Raw genomic sequence first — 18,696 nt, 5'->3', positions numbered from 1 at the left:
TATTGTATATCTGCCCAACCTCTGCTTCCACACTAGACTAAACACTATAGCTGAAATGAGAATTCCGAGAAGAATGTATGTGGTCATTGCCTCAAGTATCTGGGAGCAGAGGAAAACACTTCCCAGAATTAGGACCATATCCCACGGTTTTGGGGACTTCCCTGTTAGTTCAGACCATAGAGAGTCGGTCTGCAGTGCAGGAGACCAGGGTTCAATCCTTGGGTCAGGAAGATACCCTGGAGTAGGGCATGGCAACCCACTCCAGTATTCTTGCCTGGGAAATCCCATGGACAGAGGAGTCCCGCGGGCAACAGTCCATGGGGTTGCAAACAGTCGGACACAACTGAGTGACTAACACTACTACTATGCCCATGGTTTATAGGGTTGTCCAGGTGGCGAACTGGTAAAGAATCTGCCTGCCAATGACCAAGACTCGGAAGAGACACCAGTCCGATCTCTGGGTGGGGGAGATCCCCTGGAGGAGGAAATGGCCACTCATTCCCGTATTCTTGCCTGGGAAGTCCCATGAACAGGGCAGCCTGGCGGGCTACCATCCATGGGATAGCAAAAGAGTTGGACACAACTGAGTACAGTGCCCCTCACCGCCCACCATCCACTCATGGTTTTTAAGGCATCAGCCATTCTAACTGGAGGAAGACTAGGATTCTTAATAAAGGTTCTTCTTGTACTTTGTAAACTCGTAGCATACATGGATTTGTTTCAGGGGTCTGTGAAGGCCACTGTCAACGTCCTCATTCATAAATGGGCTCAGCCTCTGTCATCCCTTTCTCACGGTGTAGTTGCAAGGACCAAGCAAAGTAACACACTGGGGATTTCAACACTGAGACACTGAATAAACATAAGCTGCTACTTGCTGATGGTATGTAAGCTGACTGTTTCTCTGGAAAAGCCTCAAAGATTTCATCATATATTCAAAGGCATTCACAATCCAGAAAAGATGAAAAAACTGTTTTCTAAAAATCCTTGATCTACTGTACAACACAAGGAACCCTACTCAATATTCTGTGAAAACCTATATGAGAAAATAATCTAAGGAAGAAAGAATATATGTACACATATAACTGAATCACTTTGCTGTACACGAGAAACAACATCGTAAAGAGACTGACTGTACTCCAAGAAAATTAAAATATTAAGGAAACAATAAAAATCTGAAAAAGTTTCCATATTGATGATGTTACAATAAACATTTTTTTTCAGCTAAGGAAATACCATATACATTTCAGGGAAATATAAGAAATTATTTCAAGACCTAAGATTGTAAGGTACCTTGTTTTTCTAACTCAAATGGATAGTTTTTCTCAAAGAGTGACTGACCTTTATTAATATCAATGATTTTATTTTCTTTAAAAAATTAAAGAAAAAAATCTTTTGGGTGAACACAGGGAGCTCAGCTTGGTGCTCTGTGATGACCCAGAGGTGTGGGAATAGGGGGTGAGAGCGAGGCTCAAGAGAAGGGCTATATGTATACTCAGGACCGATTCACTTTGTTGTACTAATACAATGTTGTAAAGCAACTACACCCTCCCCATCCCCACACCCCCCCTCCCCCACACAGAACTGTCCTCAGGCAGTTCATAAACCTTAGCATACAGTTCTGAGAAGCTGTGGAAGCTGGGCTCCAGGGGATCAACGTGTCTCTTTCATTTTCGAGTGAGGAGGTGAACAAGATTATACTGTATGTTCCCGTGGGGTTACTAGTTAAATGTCCTCTTAAATGAACTCCTAATCAGGGACCAAGGCTTAATCACTTTATATCCTCTAGCATCACCCATGAAATTAAAAGATGCTTACTCCTTGGAAGAAAAGTTATGACCAACCTAGATAGCATATTCAAAAGCAGAGACATTACTTTGCCGACTAAGGTCCGTCTAGTCACGGCTATGGTTTTTCCAGCAGTCATGTATGGGTGTGAGAGTTGGACTGTGAAGAAGGCTGAGCGCCGAAGAATTGATGCTTTTGAACTGTGGTGTTGGAGAAGACTCTTGAGAGTCCCTTGGACTGCAAGGACATCCAACCAGTCCATCCTGAGGGAGATCAACCCTGGGATTTCTTTGGAAGGAATGATGCTGAAGCTGAAACTCCAGTACTTTGGCCCCCTCATGCAAAGAGTTGACTCATTGGAAAAGACTCTGATGCTGGGAGAGATTGGGGGCAGGTGGAGAAGGGGACGACCGAGGATGAGATGGCTGGATGGCATCATGGACTCGACGGACATGAGTCTGAGTGAACTCCTGGAGTTGGTGATGGACAGGGAGGCCTGGCGTGCTGCGATTCATGGGGTCGCAAAGAGTTGGACACGACTGAGCGACTGAACTGAACTGAACTGAGCATCACCCATATTACAAGGGAGGTAACTGAATACTAGTGTGTCAAATGAATAATTCATTCACTTTGCATCTGGAGATTTCTGTCTATTTAAAGGATTTTTTCTACTTCATTGTATATTTCCATTAGAGGACTATCACACATGTCAGACTACTTAAACTCACAGATGCCAATGATCTGCTATAATTCTGCATGGATGTGTGTGACATCAAGTTGCCTTGTAAATCAACTTGTCACTTGGCTTTCATATGCAAGGAACATAGGTTGACTCAAACATAAGGTTACAGTGGATCCAACAAGTACTTGATTCAAAGATGACCATGGTTCCTCTAAGAAGATAAAAGGAAGAGTTAAAGTGTTTAAAATTCAGGGAATGGATCTGGAAAGCAGAAAGACTGGACCACTTGACTGATGACTGACAACTGATATTTTTGCTTCCCTCCTGCCAAACACACTTTCTGGTCCCATTTTGGGAGGGTAGGGTAAGCAGAATATTAGTCTCAGTCTTCAAGAACTTTTTTTTTTTAAAGCAACAAGTGCTAATCCTACAAATATCGGTAGAAAGAACTATTAGTAGGGAATCACTAGAACTAAAATAACTTTCACAGCTACTGGTATCTTCCATCTTTTTCAAGACAGGGTTTAGTTAAAATATACTAACACTTTCTCAAGCCACAAAAGTTTCCTCAAAACCATCACTAAGGCAGTTTCCTAGTTTTTCTTTACAACACATTCTCATCTCTCTTGAGTCAATTATAACATCTAACGTCACATTTTTGGATGCTATAATTTTTAGACCATTCTTTCACCATTTTTTTTAATCTTAGCAGGAAACAACACTTACGAAATCTCTTTTCAAATAGTTTCATTGTAATTTCAATCTTCTCTCCCTTGCCCTACTTAAAATGTTTCTTTAGCATTCTCCACCCAACCTGTTTCCTAGATATTTGAATGTGTGTGCTCAGTCACTTCAGTCGTGTCCAACTCTGTGTGACCCTAAGTCTGTAGCCTGCCAGGCTCCTCTGTCCATGGGATTCTCCAGGCAAGTATACTGGAGTTAGTTGTCATGCCCTCCTCCAGGGGATCCTGTGGACCCAGGGATTGAACCTGTGTCTCTTATGCCTCCTGCATTGGCAGGCAGGTTCTTTACCACTAGTACCACCTGGGAAGTCTTTAGTTTTCCATTTCTCTATAGGAAGATCCTAGTCAAAATTTTTTAGGTACATTCCATTTGGATCTCCATTTAACCAAGAATACAGTATACAACATATCCTGAATGCTACTTCTTTGGTTAGATTCAAGACATTTTAGCTCAAAATTTTTGTTTTAAGGATATTAAAAAGGTAAAAAAGCACCCATTCCAAATCAGTGGCATAAATATCATAAACTAAACTTAAAATGCGGGGGAAAAAAGATACTTTGCTTGTCAACTCTAATTGTACTTACCTAGATACAATAGCAAGGGAAAAAAAATAGCAGAGGTGGTGTTTTTACTTTTAAACTTGTTTTAACGGTTGCCATGCTTTTTTTTCTTGCTTTTGTTATTTAAGAAAACAAGTTTATCCCTTTAGCTCCTCCAGAGCATGAAACAAAGAGGCAACGTTAGTGCATTCTCGGTTTATATCTTTCTAAGAAGGGCTCACTGATTAGGTGAAAGAACATAGGACAGAATCTTACAAGAGAGAAGCCTGGGGCCTTCCCTGGTGGCTTACTGGCGAGGAATCCCCCAGCCAGTGCTGGAGACATGAGTTTGACCCCTGCTCCGGGAAGATCCCACATGCAGTGGAGCAACTATGCCTGGGAGCCGCAACAACTGAGCCTTGCTCTAGGGCCCGGGAGCTGCATGTGCCGCAACTACTGAAGTCTGCGCCCTAGAGCCCCTGATCCTCAGCGAAAAGAATCCACTGCAATTCGAAACCCACACACTGCTACTAGAGCAGCTCCCGTTCGCCCCAAGTGGAGAAATGCCTACACAGCAGCAAACACCCAGCACAGCCCAAAATAAATAAATAAAAATCATGTATAGCAAGGAGAGAATCTTGGGTCCTTGTACTAATTCCACCACTAACAGCTCAATGAGCTTGGGCAAGACTCTTCAATGTCTTGAAGAGACACTGCCTCAATTTCCTCATTCTTAAAATGGGGAACTCTGCCCTCCCCACTGAGTAGTTGCAAAGACCAAGCAAAGTAATACTTTGGGATATTGGAGATTTCAACACTAAGACATCATATAAACATAAGCTACTGTTGGCTGATGGAAAAGCTTAACAGCATCATTAAAAAAAAGTCCAAGACACACAAAAAATTCTTTACAGCATTATTCGCAGTAGACAAGAGGAAAAAGCAGCCTACAACAGATCCCTCAGCATATAAATGGAGGAAGAAAATGTGGTCTGTTAACATAATGGAGTATTATTTGGTCTTAAAAAAGAAGGAAGTTGTGTCACATGTTACAACATGGATAAGCCTTGAGGACATGATGCTGAGTAAAAGAAACCAGTCAGAAAAGGATAAATATTGTGGGACTTCTCTAGTGGTCCATTGGTTAAAAATCTACTTCCCAATACAGGGGATGTGGGTTCAATCCCTGGTCAGGGAACTAAGATCCCACAGGCCATAGGGCTACTGAGATCCAACAAAGCCAAATAAATAATAATTTGTTTTTTTTTTAAAAGGACCAATACCGTATGATCCCATTTACATGAGATACCTCAGGTAGTCACAATCAAGGAAAGAGAAAGTAGAAAGATGGTTTCCAGGACTTCTCCGGTGATCCAGTGGCCAAGACTCCCAGCTCCCAATGCCGAGTTGGATACCTGGTCAGGGAACTAAAGATCCCATGTGCTGCAATGAACACTGAAGACCCTGCAAGCCACAACTGAGACCCGGTGCAGCCAAATTAGATAAAAAAAGAAAGGTAGTTTGGGGGCTGTAGGGAGGTAGAAAGAAAGAGGTGTTGGTCAACAGGTAGAGAGTTTCAGGTGTGTAAGATGTGAAAGTTCTAGAGATATTACATAACATGAATATGGTCAACAGGACTCAGCAGTGCATACACTTCAAAACGGTAAAGAGAGGTAAAAAAAAAAACACTTCAGTGCATTGATCGTAAAACGTAAATTGGAATTAGATGGCATTTAAGCAAAATTAAGCCAAATAACAGCCTTTGTTGAGATCTTCAGTTAGCAGTCAATCTTGATAACCCTTAGAAAAAGCACATCACTGGTCAGCAGAGGTCTATCCCTGAAGAGACATGCACTGCACCATGGGGGCACCCGTAACCCCTGTTTCTGCTGTCCAGCCCTCCTCCACCCCAGCCTTATTTCCACCACCTACCTGCTCCCCATCCCTACAGGGTCTGGCTCACTGCTGCTGCTGTGGTTTGCTCAGCTATGTCTGACTCTTGGGAACCCCAGGGACTACAGCCCATCAGGCTCCTCTGTCCATGGGATTTTCCAGGCCAGAATACTGAAGTGGGTTGCCATTTCCTTTTCCAGGGGATCTTCCTGACCCAGGATTGAACCTGTGTCTCTGCGTGTCAGGTGCAGTCTTTACCACTGAGCCACCTGGGAAGCTCTCACAGCGACAAGCATTTTGGCATCATCGTTAATCAGCCCATGAGATTCTTGAGGGAGAAACCACATCGAGCAGATCCCTGACATCCCTTCTTCCAGCTCCTAGCTCAAAAGCACAAAACCACCCATCAAATGTTTGCCAATTCAACAAATTCTGCTCTTTCACAGTTTTCAACATCTTTCACTTAGCTCTTGGTAGGGCAAAAGCTCAAGAGCAGAGAGAGGTTGTCTATTTTAAGTGCTTAAAAGTCTTTGCGTTGATCCCCGTTCATATATGATAGAGAGAAAAAGAGAAGGATCATGTATTTATAGCTATGTTTATAAAGATATCACAAAGATGTTCAGTTACAGCTCTTGACAAAAAAGAATGCTTGAGCAGCAAAGTTTATAATAATCCTTCCCCAATCCATTTATGGTTTTGAAACTGCCACAAGTCTGTATTATGTTAACAGTCTTTACAAGGGTTCTTACACCAGAGTGCAGTTTGAATGTGGGCAAACCTCAGATTCCTAGAACTTCCATTAATAAAAACCATAAATCCACTGGAAGAGAGTGTTGAATTCGAGTATCAGGTTCTCTTTTAAACATGTAACTCTTATCCATAAGAAACTTAAAACTCACTCCTGGGTAGACTGCCAAGATAAATATAACCATAAAGAAGGAGGGAACGGCATGTAATTTTATTCCTAAAATACTCAAGTGTTACTCAGGAAAGAGCCCATGAGAAGAGCAAGAGAGCATCGTTTGTTAACTTGCTCTTGATAACAGAGGCAGGAGTCTGCAACCATGAGACGAAGAAGCTTCTCCTTACAGTGTCCTTACACAGCATGAACACGTGTTTAGTTGCTCAGTCATGTCTGACTCTGTGTGACCCCAAGGACTGTAGCCCATTAGGCTCCTCTCTGCCCATGGGATTTTCCCAGCAAGAATACTGGAGGGGGTTGCTATTTCTTCTCCCAGGGGATCTTCCTGACCCAGGGATCAAACCTGCATATCCTGCACTGGCAGACGGATTCTTTACCACTGAGGCATCAGGGAGGCCCAAGCCACTCAGTTGTGTCCAACCCTTTGTGACCCCATGGACTGTAACCTGCCAGCCTTCTCTGTCCATGGAATTCTCTAGGCAAGAATACTGGAGTGGGTAGCCATTCCCTTCCCCAGAGGATCTTCCTGACCCAGGGACTGAAGTCTGGTCTCCCACACTGCAGGCAGACTCTTACCATCTGAGCCACCAGGGAAGCCCCTTTAAGAAACATGGAGCCTCTGCCTTTACTTTCAAGGGGCTTACAGTCTAGTGCTGGGGACAGGACACCACCTCAGTCCTGGGGATGGACAGGGGCTCAACTGGACCTCATGGATGAGCTGTGAAGATCATGTGATAGTGCAAAGGTTACACAGGGCAGCAGCCAGTACAGATGCGTTACCCAGGACCCAGGACCGAGCCAGGAGCAACTCCAATATGGTAGCGACCAAGCAACAGAGCAGGGCCCTACAGGGCCTTTCCAAGACAGATTCTCCACCCCATGTCCTCCGCCTGCCTCTTGTCTGTAGAAAAACTTGAGCCAGAGACTAAGTCTAATCAGAGACATGAGAAAACGTAGATACAAAGGGAAATGGTCAAAAAGACAAAATAATAAATAGTTTCATCATTAAACAAAGACAAAGACCTTTAGTTCCTCGTCAGGAGCTATGGATAATATTCTGAGCCTTGTCCTTTGAGCTGTTTGGCAGAGAATGAAACGCCCACCAGGTGGAAGAAGTTAACTACATGATGACCAGACTACAGCCGAGATATGAACTACTCCATCCTGCACAATTCTGAGAACTGACCTCAAGGAAATGGGAACAGAACCACTCTGGAACTGAAGATTAACTTTACTTAAAACAATCAAGATGACACTGATCAGACCACTATATGACCAATTTCAAGATGACTGTCAGAGTTGACTCTGCTGTTCTGAATGTAGCTCCCTTCCTCTGCTTACGCGCAGCCCTGAAACTCTCCTTTAAAAGCCCCTGCCTCCTGATCAGCAAGGAAGAGTTGGTTTTTTAAGACGTGAATCCACTTTCTTCCCAGGATTGCTAACTTCCTCAGTAAAGCTATCTTTCCTTTAACCCAACAGTTGTCTCTTAGTGGATTCTTGAGTGACGAGCAGCCAAATGTGAGTTTGGTAACATCCATATATAATGGCATCTGGTGATCTTGCACAACTGAAAGGGGAATGAAATGAGGAGCTGCATCACTTCTAATACAGATACCCCATTAGACACTGACGTTGAAGGCAGGAGGAGGAGCTGCCTGTGCCTATCCCAGTCCCTTGCCTGGGAACTCTGAACTGGACAGGCACCAGCTCATGCAATTATCACTGAAACCAAGAGCACCACACATAACTTATCAAAGGTCAAGCAGTCTACGCAGAGATGGAATCCAATCCCAGGTTTCCTTGAGTTGAGTAATTGTGAGAGACCACATGACCCACAGCAACTAAAATATCTCCTATCTAACCCTTTACAGAAATAAACCCTGCTGATGCCTGGACTAAGTCTATGGGTTTGGGAGGATGACATTAACACTGACAGAAATTTTTAAAAATGCAGAAAAGAAAAGGTTTGAAAGAAAGAATTGGGGAGCTCCATTCTAAATAGCTGAATTGATAGAGATTCCCAAAAAGGCAGATGTGAGATACTAACACTAGGGAGAGAGGTCACGGGGAGAGGTGCAGAATTAAAGTGATGATGAACCAGTGTGAAGGATGAAATGGTAAAAGGAAAGATGGAAGTGATGTAAAGCTTGTTACAGTGATGAAATTCTATATTGAAAGGAGAAATTACACAGCAGTCCCAATATGTCCAAAAAAATATGAATAACAGAGCTGCTTCAGCTGAATCCAGGAGGAGTGCACCAGAGCACAAGCTGCTGGCAGCCCTCTGCCTCTGCAGTGGCTCCTGAGGAATAGCATTTGGTTTGAAAGCCAAAGTCATGCCTCCAAAGATAAAAGCCAGTAGGTCAATGGAATACTGCTCAGCTATTAAAAAAATGAAGTAATGCCATTTGCTGCAACAAGGATGAAGCTAGAGATGACCATACTAAGTGAAGCAAGTTAGAAAGAGAATGACAAATACTATATGGTATCACTTATATGTGGAGTCTAAACTACAACACAAATGAACCTATTTAGCAAACAGAAACGAAATCAGGGCCATAGGGAATAAACTGGTGGTTGCCAAGGTGGGGGTGGGAGAGGGTAGGAGTGAGAGTTTGGAGTTAGCATATGCAAACTAGTATATATAGACTGGATAAACAACAGGTTCTACTGTATAGCATAGTGAACTATATTCAATATACTGTGCTAAACCATAATGGAAAAGAATATGAAAAAGAATGTGTGTATATATATATATATATATATATAGCTATATAATATATATCTATGTATAACTGAGTCACTTTACTGTGCAGTGGAACTTAACATTGTAAGTCAGTTACACATCAAATAAAAAAAGAATTTTTAGAAAGTCAGAAGGTCAAGGTTGTTGCATTTGGTGGAATAAACTTCCACACTTCAGTGGAGGGAAATGGTGAAAGAGATTGAAAAGGAAGAGAGGTAGTAGAAATAGGCTTGTGTTGTAGCCAGGACCTGTCATTTTAAATAGACTTAGTAGAGATGGGAAAAAAAAAAAAAAAGGCAAGGCTTACAAAGAAGTCCAGGGACCAGTTAATAAGAGGTCAGTGAACATCGCTAGAGACCATCAATAAAGAGAGACAGAAATTGGTTTCAAGGAAGTGGGGAAGAAATGACAGAAGAGGAAGTGAGAGCTAACGCTGGTATAATTCAGGTTGGTACTAACAGGAAGGGAGAGATGGGGATGGGAGGAAGCCAGGGTTGTCAAAAGGTAGGGAGACATTTGTTCTTCCAAAGGGAAGGGAGAAAAAAAGATGGGTGCAGCAGATGGTTTGCTGAAATTGGCTTTAACAACTACCCACTGGAATCTGTGGCCCTGGGCATTCCCTCCCACACCCACTACAGGCTGAGAGTTTGAGCCAGAGGGTATTAGCACACAGGAAACAAGAAGAGACTGGAATATTGCCCTCTGGGACCTGTTCTCTCTTTCCATGCTTGTAACCCTGAGAATACTGGGAGGAGGAGCCAGCCAGCCTGCTGGCGATGGGAGATCACCCAGAGGAGGAGGAGCAGCCCAGCCTGACAGCTGCCAACCTACAGACACAGGCAAGAGGCCATCCCAGATCAGCCGGTCACCAGCTCACCTGCCAGCCGGCCAGTAATGCACAGAAGATCATTGTGACCTAAGCCACTGAACGGAGAGTAGTTTGTCCTGATGTGAAAGATAGTAAAGGAATTGATACTGTCTGTGTTACATGATTGTAACTGCTCTGTTCAGTCACTTAGTCATGTCCGACTCTTCGCGACCCCATGGACTGCAGCATGCCAGGCTTCCCTGTCCATCACCAACTCCTGAAGCCTGCTCAAACTCATGTCCATTGAGTCAGTGGTGCCATCCAATCACCTCATCCTGTTGTCCCCTTCTCTTCCTGCCTTCCACCTTGCCCAGCATCAGGGATTTACTTTTATCTAGATAACTGCTCTAGAGGATTTCAAAATGCTCTAGGATGAAGAGCTTTGCCTTTTCCTTTTCTAGCTTTCAAATTGCTTACAATGAACATTAATCACTCAATAAGTGTCATTATTACTGCGTTATTACTATTATTGTCAACTAACATTTGAGATGAGTGGAATTACAGCACCAACATATATGACTGTACCGACCTACTCATATTTATGAGCTATGCAGAAGCCTTTCAGGTCCATGGGGCTTTCACACACTTTTTCTTTCTTACAGCCTAACCTAATATATATTTGAACAACAAACTAACTCACGATGTTGGAAATTAGACATATTTTGCCAATTTTCTAGCACTATTTGGAAGGTAATTGCTATGAGTAAAAGAGGGCTGACAGTTTTTCAACGCAAAAATTAAGAGAGTACTAAAATGAGCAGTGGGAAAATAATCTGAGTCTAAAATATTTACCAAAGAATGTCTCCCATACTTTATGTTTCTGATGATGAGACCTCTCTGCTGGATTTTATTTTGTACCAATTAAATGCGTTTTTCCCCCCTATGTGGAGCCATCTACTCTAATACCTGCCACATGTTCTCTGAATTCTGTCCAATAGTCTATCTTGTGGGTTTAAGAAACTATGTGATCTAGGCATACACACATCTCTCCTACCTCCCACATGCTTTGCTCACTAAGATACATTTTTAGAAACATGTCTAATGTTTTTTGAAATACAAATTCATCTTCGGGTTGAAGGTGAATGAACACATTCCTGTTTATTCATTCTTCTGAAAAGGCCAGGTAGGAGATATTTCCAACTGGATACGATTCTGGCATTTATAAACTAAGGTAATATGAGAAACATTTTTCTTCTGTTATAGTATGCTTATTGATAAATACTAAGATTAAAAACCTGGTCAATTGAACAAATGCTTCCTCCTGAAACTATTTTTTTTTTTTCCTGTGTGTGAAAAAAGTCTAAACCCATAGCTTTAGGACAGCGAATGAGATGGAAGTAGACAAAAAACTGAGAATACAGAAAACAAGAGGCAGTGGCAGCTAGTGAAGTAGAAAGAGTGAGAATTAAAGTAAAGAGACCAGGGACTCCTTTGGGGACGCTGACCAGATGAAGAGCAACTCCCTCCCACCACTACCCTACCAAAACTAGCCGTCAAGAAGCTTTACCATCAGTCTGAAAGCTTCCACTCAGCCTTATATCTTGCTCTTAACTATGAATGTGCTTTGAACACTCAGTTGCTCAGTAGTGTCTGACTCTACGACCCCATGGACTGCAGCCCTCCAGGCTCCTCTGCCCATGGAATTTTCCAGGCAAGAGTACTGGAGCAGATTACCATTTCCTCCTCCAAGGGATCTTCTCAATCCAGGGATCAAACCTGCATCTCTTGTGTCTCCTGCATTGACAGGCAGATTCTTTACCACTGCGCCACCTGGGAAATCCTTAACTATGAATGGATAACCCAAAATCAAACTTTTGAAGGAAATCTCCAGATACATAAATAAAATCCAATTAAAAGTTTTAAAAAAACACATTACATAAAACCTAAAAGAAATCTTAAGGGATATAAGAGAAAATATTATAGCCATGTAATGAAGACAAGAAGCTATAAAAGGAGAAATGACAGGAAAGCTGTTGGGAATTAGAAATTTTCAAAAACAAAAATTTCAGTAAGTATGTTAAAGGTGGAGAAAAACTCAGAACAAAAAGACAAAAAGGATAGTAAGAAAAAAAAAAGTAGAGAAGAAAACCCAAAGCAGACATCTGATAAATGAGAGAACTAGAAAAAGGAAAGCAGAGAAAGTAATGATCAAAAGCAAATAAATAGATAAACAACACGCTTTCCAGAAGTGAAGAGACTGGCCCTTCACAATGAATATTCATATGAAATGCTGCTCACCAGAAATAACAAGCTTCACATCAAGCTCAAATTTCAAACAGCTCTCAAAGTATTAGAGAAAATCATGTAGAAATCGCACTCAGAGACAGAATGAGACTGGCTATCACAACAGCAGTGCTGGATGCCAGAGGAAAACAAAGCAATGTCTTGAAAATTCTGGGCGAAAATGCTTTTCATATATGAATATTATGCCCAGCCAAAGCAGTACTTAAATACGAGACTAGAACAAAGACATCTTCAAGTTGACAAGATCTCAGAAAAGTAATCCTTCCTCTAGAAGGTTCCATGTTTTCTGACTGCCAAGCCTTTCCTAATGTTGGCCATTCCTCACATTGCTTACCAAGTTTTCCTTCTTCTCCACTCCCCAGTTTCTACTTTACAACCTAAACTGCATCTATCCATATGGGAAGGTATAGTTTGAAGCCATCACCACCTGCAAGAAGAATTTTCTGTTCTGCCAGCTGGGGGCAGTCTGTCTGGAGACTAAAATACTTCTAGTCTGCTTCTGACTAGCGTGATTTAAGGCCACAGCTTTTCTCCCTGAACAAATACTAGAAGCCTTCTGCAGAGATATTTTGCTTATCTGTCTGTTTTTTTCTTATGGTTCTGGCCTTTCAATGCCTCCTATACCCATCAACTGTGACTAATACAGTTCAATACAATAGACATTTACTGGTAAGAGAACAATTGACTTAGAATTTCACATTAATTCATTTTTCTAAGAATACCACACCAAACCTATTTCATTTCTGCCCCAATTCCTTCCACATCCAGATTTCTCAACTCAGAATCTCTGCACACAGGAAAGATCATTTCGAGGGAAGTGAAAGGAAAAAGAAAAAAAAAGTCTTTCAATAAAAAAATGATGATTTTAGAACCCAGCAATGTCCATGCAAAATTTTTACATGCATGTTCATAACGGCATTATTCAGTTCAGTTCAGTCACTCAGTCATGTCCAACTCTGCGACCCCATGGATTGCAGCATGCCAGGCTTCTCTGTCCATCACCAACTCCCAGTTTAGTTAAACTCATGTCCATTGAGTCAGTGATGCCATCCAACCATCTCATCCTCTGTCGTCCCCTTCTCCTCCCACCTTCAATCTTTCCCAGCATCAGGGTCTTTTCCAATGAGTCAGTTCTTTGCATCAGGTGGCCAAAGTATTGGAGCTTCAGCTTCAACATTAGTCCCTCCAATGAACACTCAGGACTGGTCTCCTTTAGGATGGGCTGGTTGGATCTCTTTGCAGTCCAAGGGACTCTCAAGAGTCTTCTCCAATACCACAGTTCAAAAGCATCAATTCTTCGGCGCTCAGCTTTCTTTATAGTCCAACTCTCACATCCATACATGACCACTGGAAAAACCACAGCCTTGACTAGACAGAACTTTGTTGGCAAAGTAATGTCTCTGCTTTTGAATATGCTGTCTAGGTTGGTCATAACTCATTTCATGGCTGCAGTCACCATCTACAGTGATACTGGAGCCCACAAAAATAAAGTCAGCCACTGTTTCCACTGTTTCCCCATCTATTTCCCATGAAGTGATGGGACCGGATGCCATGATCTTCGTTTTCTGAATGTTGAGCTTTAAGACAACTTTTTCACTCTCCTCTTTCACTTTCATCAAGAAGCTCTTTAGTTCTTCTTCACTTTCTGCCATAAGGGTGGTATCATCTGCATATCTGAGGTTATTGATATTTTTCCCAGCAATCTTGATTTCAGCTTGTGCTTCCTCCAGCCCAGCTTTTCTCATGATGTACTCTGTATATAAGTTAAATAAGCAGGGTGACAATATACAGCCTTGACGCACTCCTTTTCCTATTTGGAACCAGTCTGTTGTTCCATGTCCAGTTCTAACTGTTGCTTCCTGACCTGCATACAGGTTTCTCAAGAGGCAGGTCAGGTGGTCTGGGATTCCCATCTCTTTCAGAATTTTCCACAGTTTATTGTGATCCACACACTCAAAGGCTTTGGCATAGTCAATGAAGCAGAAATAGATGTTTTTCTGGAACTCTCTTGCTTTTTCCATGATCCAGTGGATGTTGGCAATTTGATCTCTGGTTCCTCTGCCTTTTCTAAAACCAGCTTGAACATCTGGAAGTTTGGTTCACATATTGCTGAAGCCTGGCTTGGAGAATTTTGAGCATTACTTTAGTAGCATGTGAGATGAGTCAATCGTGTGGTAGTTTGAGCATTCTTTGGGATTGCCTTTCTTTGGGAAAGGCAAATGGAATGAAAACTGACCTTTTCCAGTCCTAGCTTAAAGATGGAAACAACCCAAATGTCCACCAACTGATGATAAACGAGTAAATAAAATGTGATAAATGCATACAATGGACTATTACTTGTCAAGGAAAAAGGACAGAGTGCTGATACATGTGGAAACAGGAATAAATGCTGAAAATGTTACTTAAATGAAAGTAGCCAGTCACGACAGACCTCCTATTGGATGATTTCATTTATATGCAATAACCAGAACTAACAAATCTATGGAGACAGGAAGTTGAAGAGTGGTTGCCTAGGGCTGAGGTGGGTGGGAAGAACAGCATGTGACTGCTAATTTAGAACATGAGATTTCTTAGGGGGACAATGAAAATGTTCTAAAGTTGACCACAGTAATGGTTGCAATACTAAATATTCTAAAATCCATGGAATTGTACACTTTACTTTTTTATTTACTATTTTAAAGATTTTTTTTGATGTGGACCATTTTTAAAGTCTCTACTGACTTGGCTACAATATTGTTTCTGTTTTATATTTAGTTTTTTTGGCCACAAGGCATGTGGAGTCTTAGCTCTTTGCCAGGGATTGAACCTGTACCCTCTGCACTGAAAGGTGAAGTCAATCACTGGACCACCAGTGAAGTCTCCAAAACGTTACACTTTAAATGAGTGAATTGTATCTCAGTAAAGCTGTTCTACTAAAAAGATCAATGTGGGAATAAATGAAATTCCTATATTATTTGCCTTTAAGGCAATATCAAAGAGCGCCAGATTTAATAGGGCAGGCTCTTCAAAGTACAGAGAACCTGAACAAGATCAAAAAGTGCATGTGGGATCAGAAAACATCAAGTTAAAAAACAAGGTCATGTGAGTTATTTGCCTCAAAATAAATATTAAATCCGTTCACTGTAGAGTTTACTAGTTTAAGAGAAGCCATAACAAAGCAGTAGTGAAAAGTACTGGGCTTTATGGAAAGCACAGAGGGCCAGGTTATATAATCTTATGTAGGTCAGTTAATTTCAAAAGCTATTTTCTCTAGTTTCATTACTTGTCAATCACCTTATTTCATGGGCGTATTCTTAAGGCAATTAATGGATAATATATTACATATTTACAGAGTGCCAGGGTCTGAAAACACCACTGAGGTTTATTTCAGGCTCTTGCACAGGCTTTTTTTTTTTTTTTTAAGTTCATTTGTCTTTATTATGATTCCATGATTGTTTCTGGTTGAAAGATCAGTATTTTTGATATTGCACACACTTAAGGCAAGTGATCTGCAGGGTAGGTGAGTTAAAAGCACCAAGTTATGAAGGCTTTCTACTTGAAGGATGTTATAATAGGCGCAAAAAAAATGTAAAGAACATTTGCATCTTTCAAAATGCTTGGGAAAAGTGCTTAAAACTATCAACAATGATTTCATATATTTTTGAACTTTAAGGTTTCATTTTGAAATAGATCCCACAAAGGCACGATGATATATTGGAGGAGGAAAATAGATTAAAAATAGCCCCATGAATGACCCATGTATGATCCCTTTTTTTGTATACCTTCTTCAAAGATATCAGAATTAAGAAATCAGACCTACCAAACCATGATTTTAACCAAAAGTACACTTAAATCCTACTCTTTGTATCTTCTTTCAGAACATATTCAAATTCTCATTCACTTTAGTGTAACTTATATATTTGAATCCCGAGGTTTAAGATAATTGGCCTAATTTTAAAGAAGAAAAATAAATGTAAGTTGTTTTATTAAACATAGGATATAGCCCTTCAATTATTATGCTTTTGTTTTAAATTCTTTTCATTTTCTTTCATCTTCTACTTCTCTGTAACTATAAATGTTTTGGTCTGTATGACAAGTAACACAAATCTGGCTTGATTAAAGAAAACATTATGATCCATACTGGGTTGAAAGATACTAAAAAGTTCTGCCATATAACACAGGTAGCCCAACCCGCCTCTGTGATGACCTAGAGAGGTGGGATGGGGGTAGTGGGTGGGAGGCTCAAGAGGGTGGGAATATACTTATAGCTGATTTGAGTTGTTGAAACAAACACAACATTGTAAAGCAATTATTTTCCAGTTAAGACCAAAAAAAAGTTCTATGCAGCTATGTCACTGAACTCAGGACTTACAGCAGTGAGAGACAAAAATACATCCACAGATAACTAAAGACTTTGTGGTTAATGAAAAGCAAACCTGCAAGACACTGGATTGTATGATGATGTGATATGAGCCGGAGAAAATGTTTAATTTTAGCATGTGAAAAATCACATGAATAAATAAGTGCAAATAGAACATTCTTATTTCGGGAATACAAACTGTTATTTAGTTTTTTCCCTTGACTTTATTTTCTTTTTTCCTTTGGCACCCTGGTGCAAAATATAGAATGCAGAATTAAGATTCTAAGTTGCAGCATATATTAGCTACAAGACAAATTTGGGGCAATTAACTCCATTGGTTGTACATTCATTAATTTCAACTTGATAATTTTTCTATTGCAGTAGAACATTTACCAAGAAACCTACCCTTTTAAAAATTTTTAAATGAAGAGCAGAACTGTTAACTGTACTATATTATAGACACAATGGTGTACAGGACATCTCTAGGACTTATTCATCTTATATAACTGAAACTTTCTATCTGTGAAATCTCCCCATTTCCTCCTCCTCCAGTCCCTGGAAACCACCATTCTGCCCTCTGCTTCTAGGAGTTTGACTACTTTATTATTCTTTTATTTACAATTTTTTTTAATTGGAGGATAGTTGCTTTACAATGTGTTGGTTTCTGCCATACAACAATGGGAATCAGACATAACTACATATATATATATATACACACACATATCCCCTCCCTTTTGAGCCTTCCTCCTTGACTACTTTAGATACCTCCTATCAGTGGAATCATAAAGCGTCTGTCCTTCTGTGATCAGCTGGTTTCACTTAGCATATGTCCACCACTCTCACCCATATGTCACATCATAATTTTTAAATGGTTAACTTCAGCAGAGCAGATTTGTTTGTGGCAATGGGGCCACACCTTGCTTTATCAGTTTTCTGCTTCTGCCCTTTTTGAGTCCTCTTGCAGTCAAGTCTGTCACACCTGGAGATGACTTTCCTGCCCGCTGAGGTGAGAACATTGTTTTGATGTCCAGAAGTACTTTTTTTTTTAAGTCAAGGTCTCCTGGCAGCTCCTCTGCAAACTACTATGGCAGCTGGGCTAGAGGTCATGAATATTACATAAGGGCAGTCCATGTATTCAGACCAGCATCTCCAAGCCATGATTCCCATAGCAACACACAGAGATTTTACTCATCTTAGAGACGAAGCAGCCAGCAGAAGTATTCTAATGTTACCCGGGATTTTTTTTTTTTTTTTTAGCAAAATCAACACTTACTCTTTTTTCAAAGCAGTGATTTTTTTTTTCAAAAGAAAACCAATGACCTCGTTAAAATAGGTTCATTTAAAAATTACCAAGTATCACACACACCAAGGCCCTTTGAACTTGAACAATAGCAGTCTATGCTTTAGAAATAGCTGCTATTTGAACCACTGCAGGGGAGAAAGAATCCAAATCATGGCAATGTGTGAAATGAAACAGTCTCCGCTAAATTCTGTACTTCTATGTTTCATATCTGGTTTCCAGTCCCCCTTCCACTTAATTATTACAGGATAGAGAAAGAAGAGCTCCAAAGGGAGGGACATCTTTAATTAATAAAATCCTTTCTTGCTTTCTTTTTGAAAACCATAATACAATCCATTTTTTTTAATATAAGAAAAATACCATTATAAAACACCTAAGGAGTAAAAGTGAGGGGAAAGGTTGTTCAAGTCTAAGAGAATAAACATCAGCTTGAAGAAAGTTTGTTTTTCTAAGTAGAGAAATGGTTTCCTGAAAACAAAACAAAGTAAATCCTTTTCCTAGTAGAAGCAGTTTTTCCTCTTTGTATATTCAGGGATCATTTTTCTGCATCTAAATAAACCATCCACCCATGGATTATAAAACAACATAAAAGGCAAGACCACTCATGTATTACACTGCCCTTTTCTACCAAGGG

The 18,696-nt window shown here is 40.7% G+C and overlaps 1 protein-coding gene across 1 annotated transcript in view; it reads right to left on the bottom strand.

The window, feature by feature from the left end:
- Nucleotides 1–18,696, bottom strand: part of CACNB2 (calcium voltage-gated channel auxiliary subunit beta 2) — a 416,941-nt gene that overhangs the window by 113,358 nt on the left and 284,887 nt on the right. The window lies entirely within an intron of this gene.

Source organism: Budorcas taxicolor, chromosome 13 (genome assembly GCF_023091745.1).
Source record: "Budorcas taxicolor isolate Tak-1 chromosome 13, Takin1.1, whole genome shotgun sequence".
In the NCBI taxonomy this organism is placed as follows: domain Eukaryota; kingdom Metazoa; phylum Chordata; class Mammalia; order Artiodactyla; family Bovidae; genus Budorcas; species Budorcas taxicolor.
This window is presented reverse-complemented; position numbering and strand designations above follow the sequence as displayed.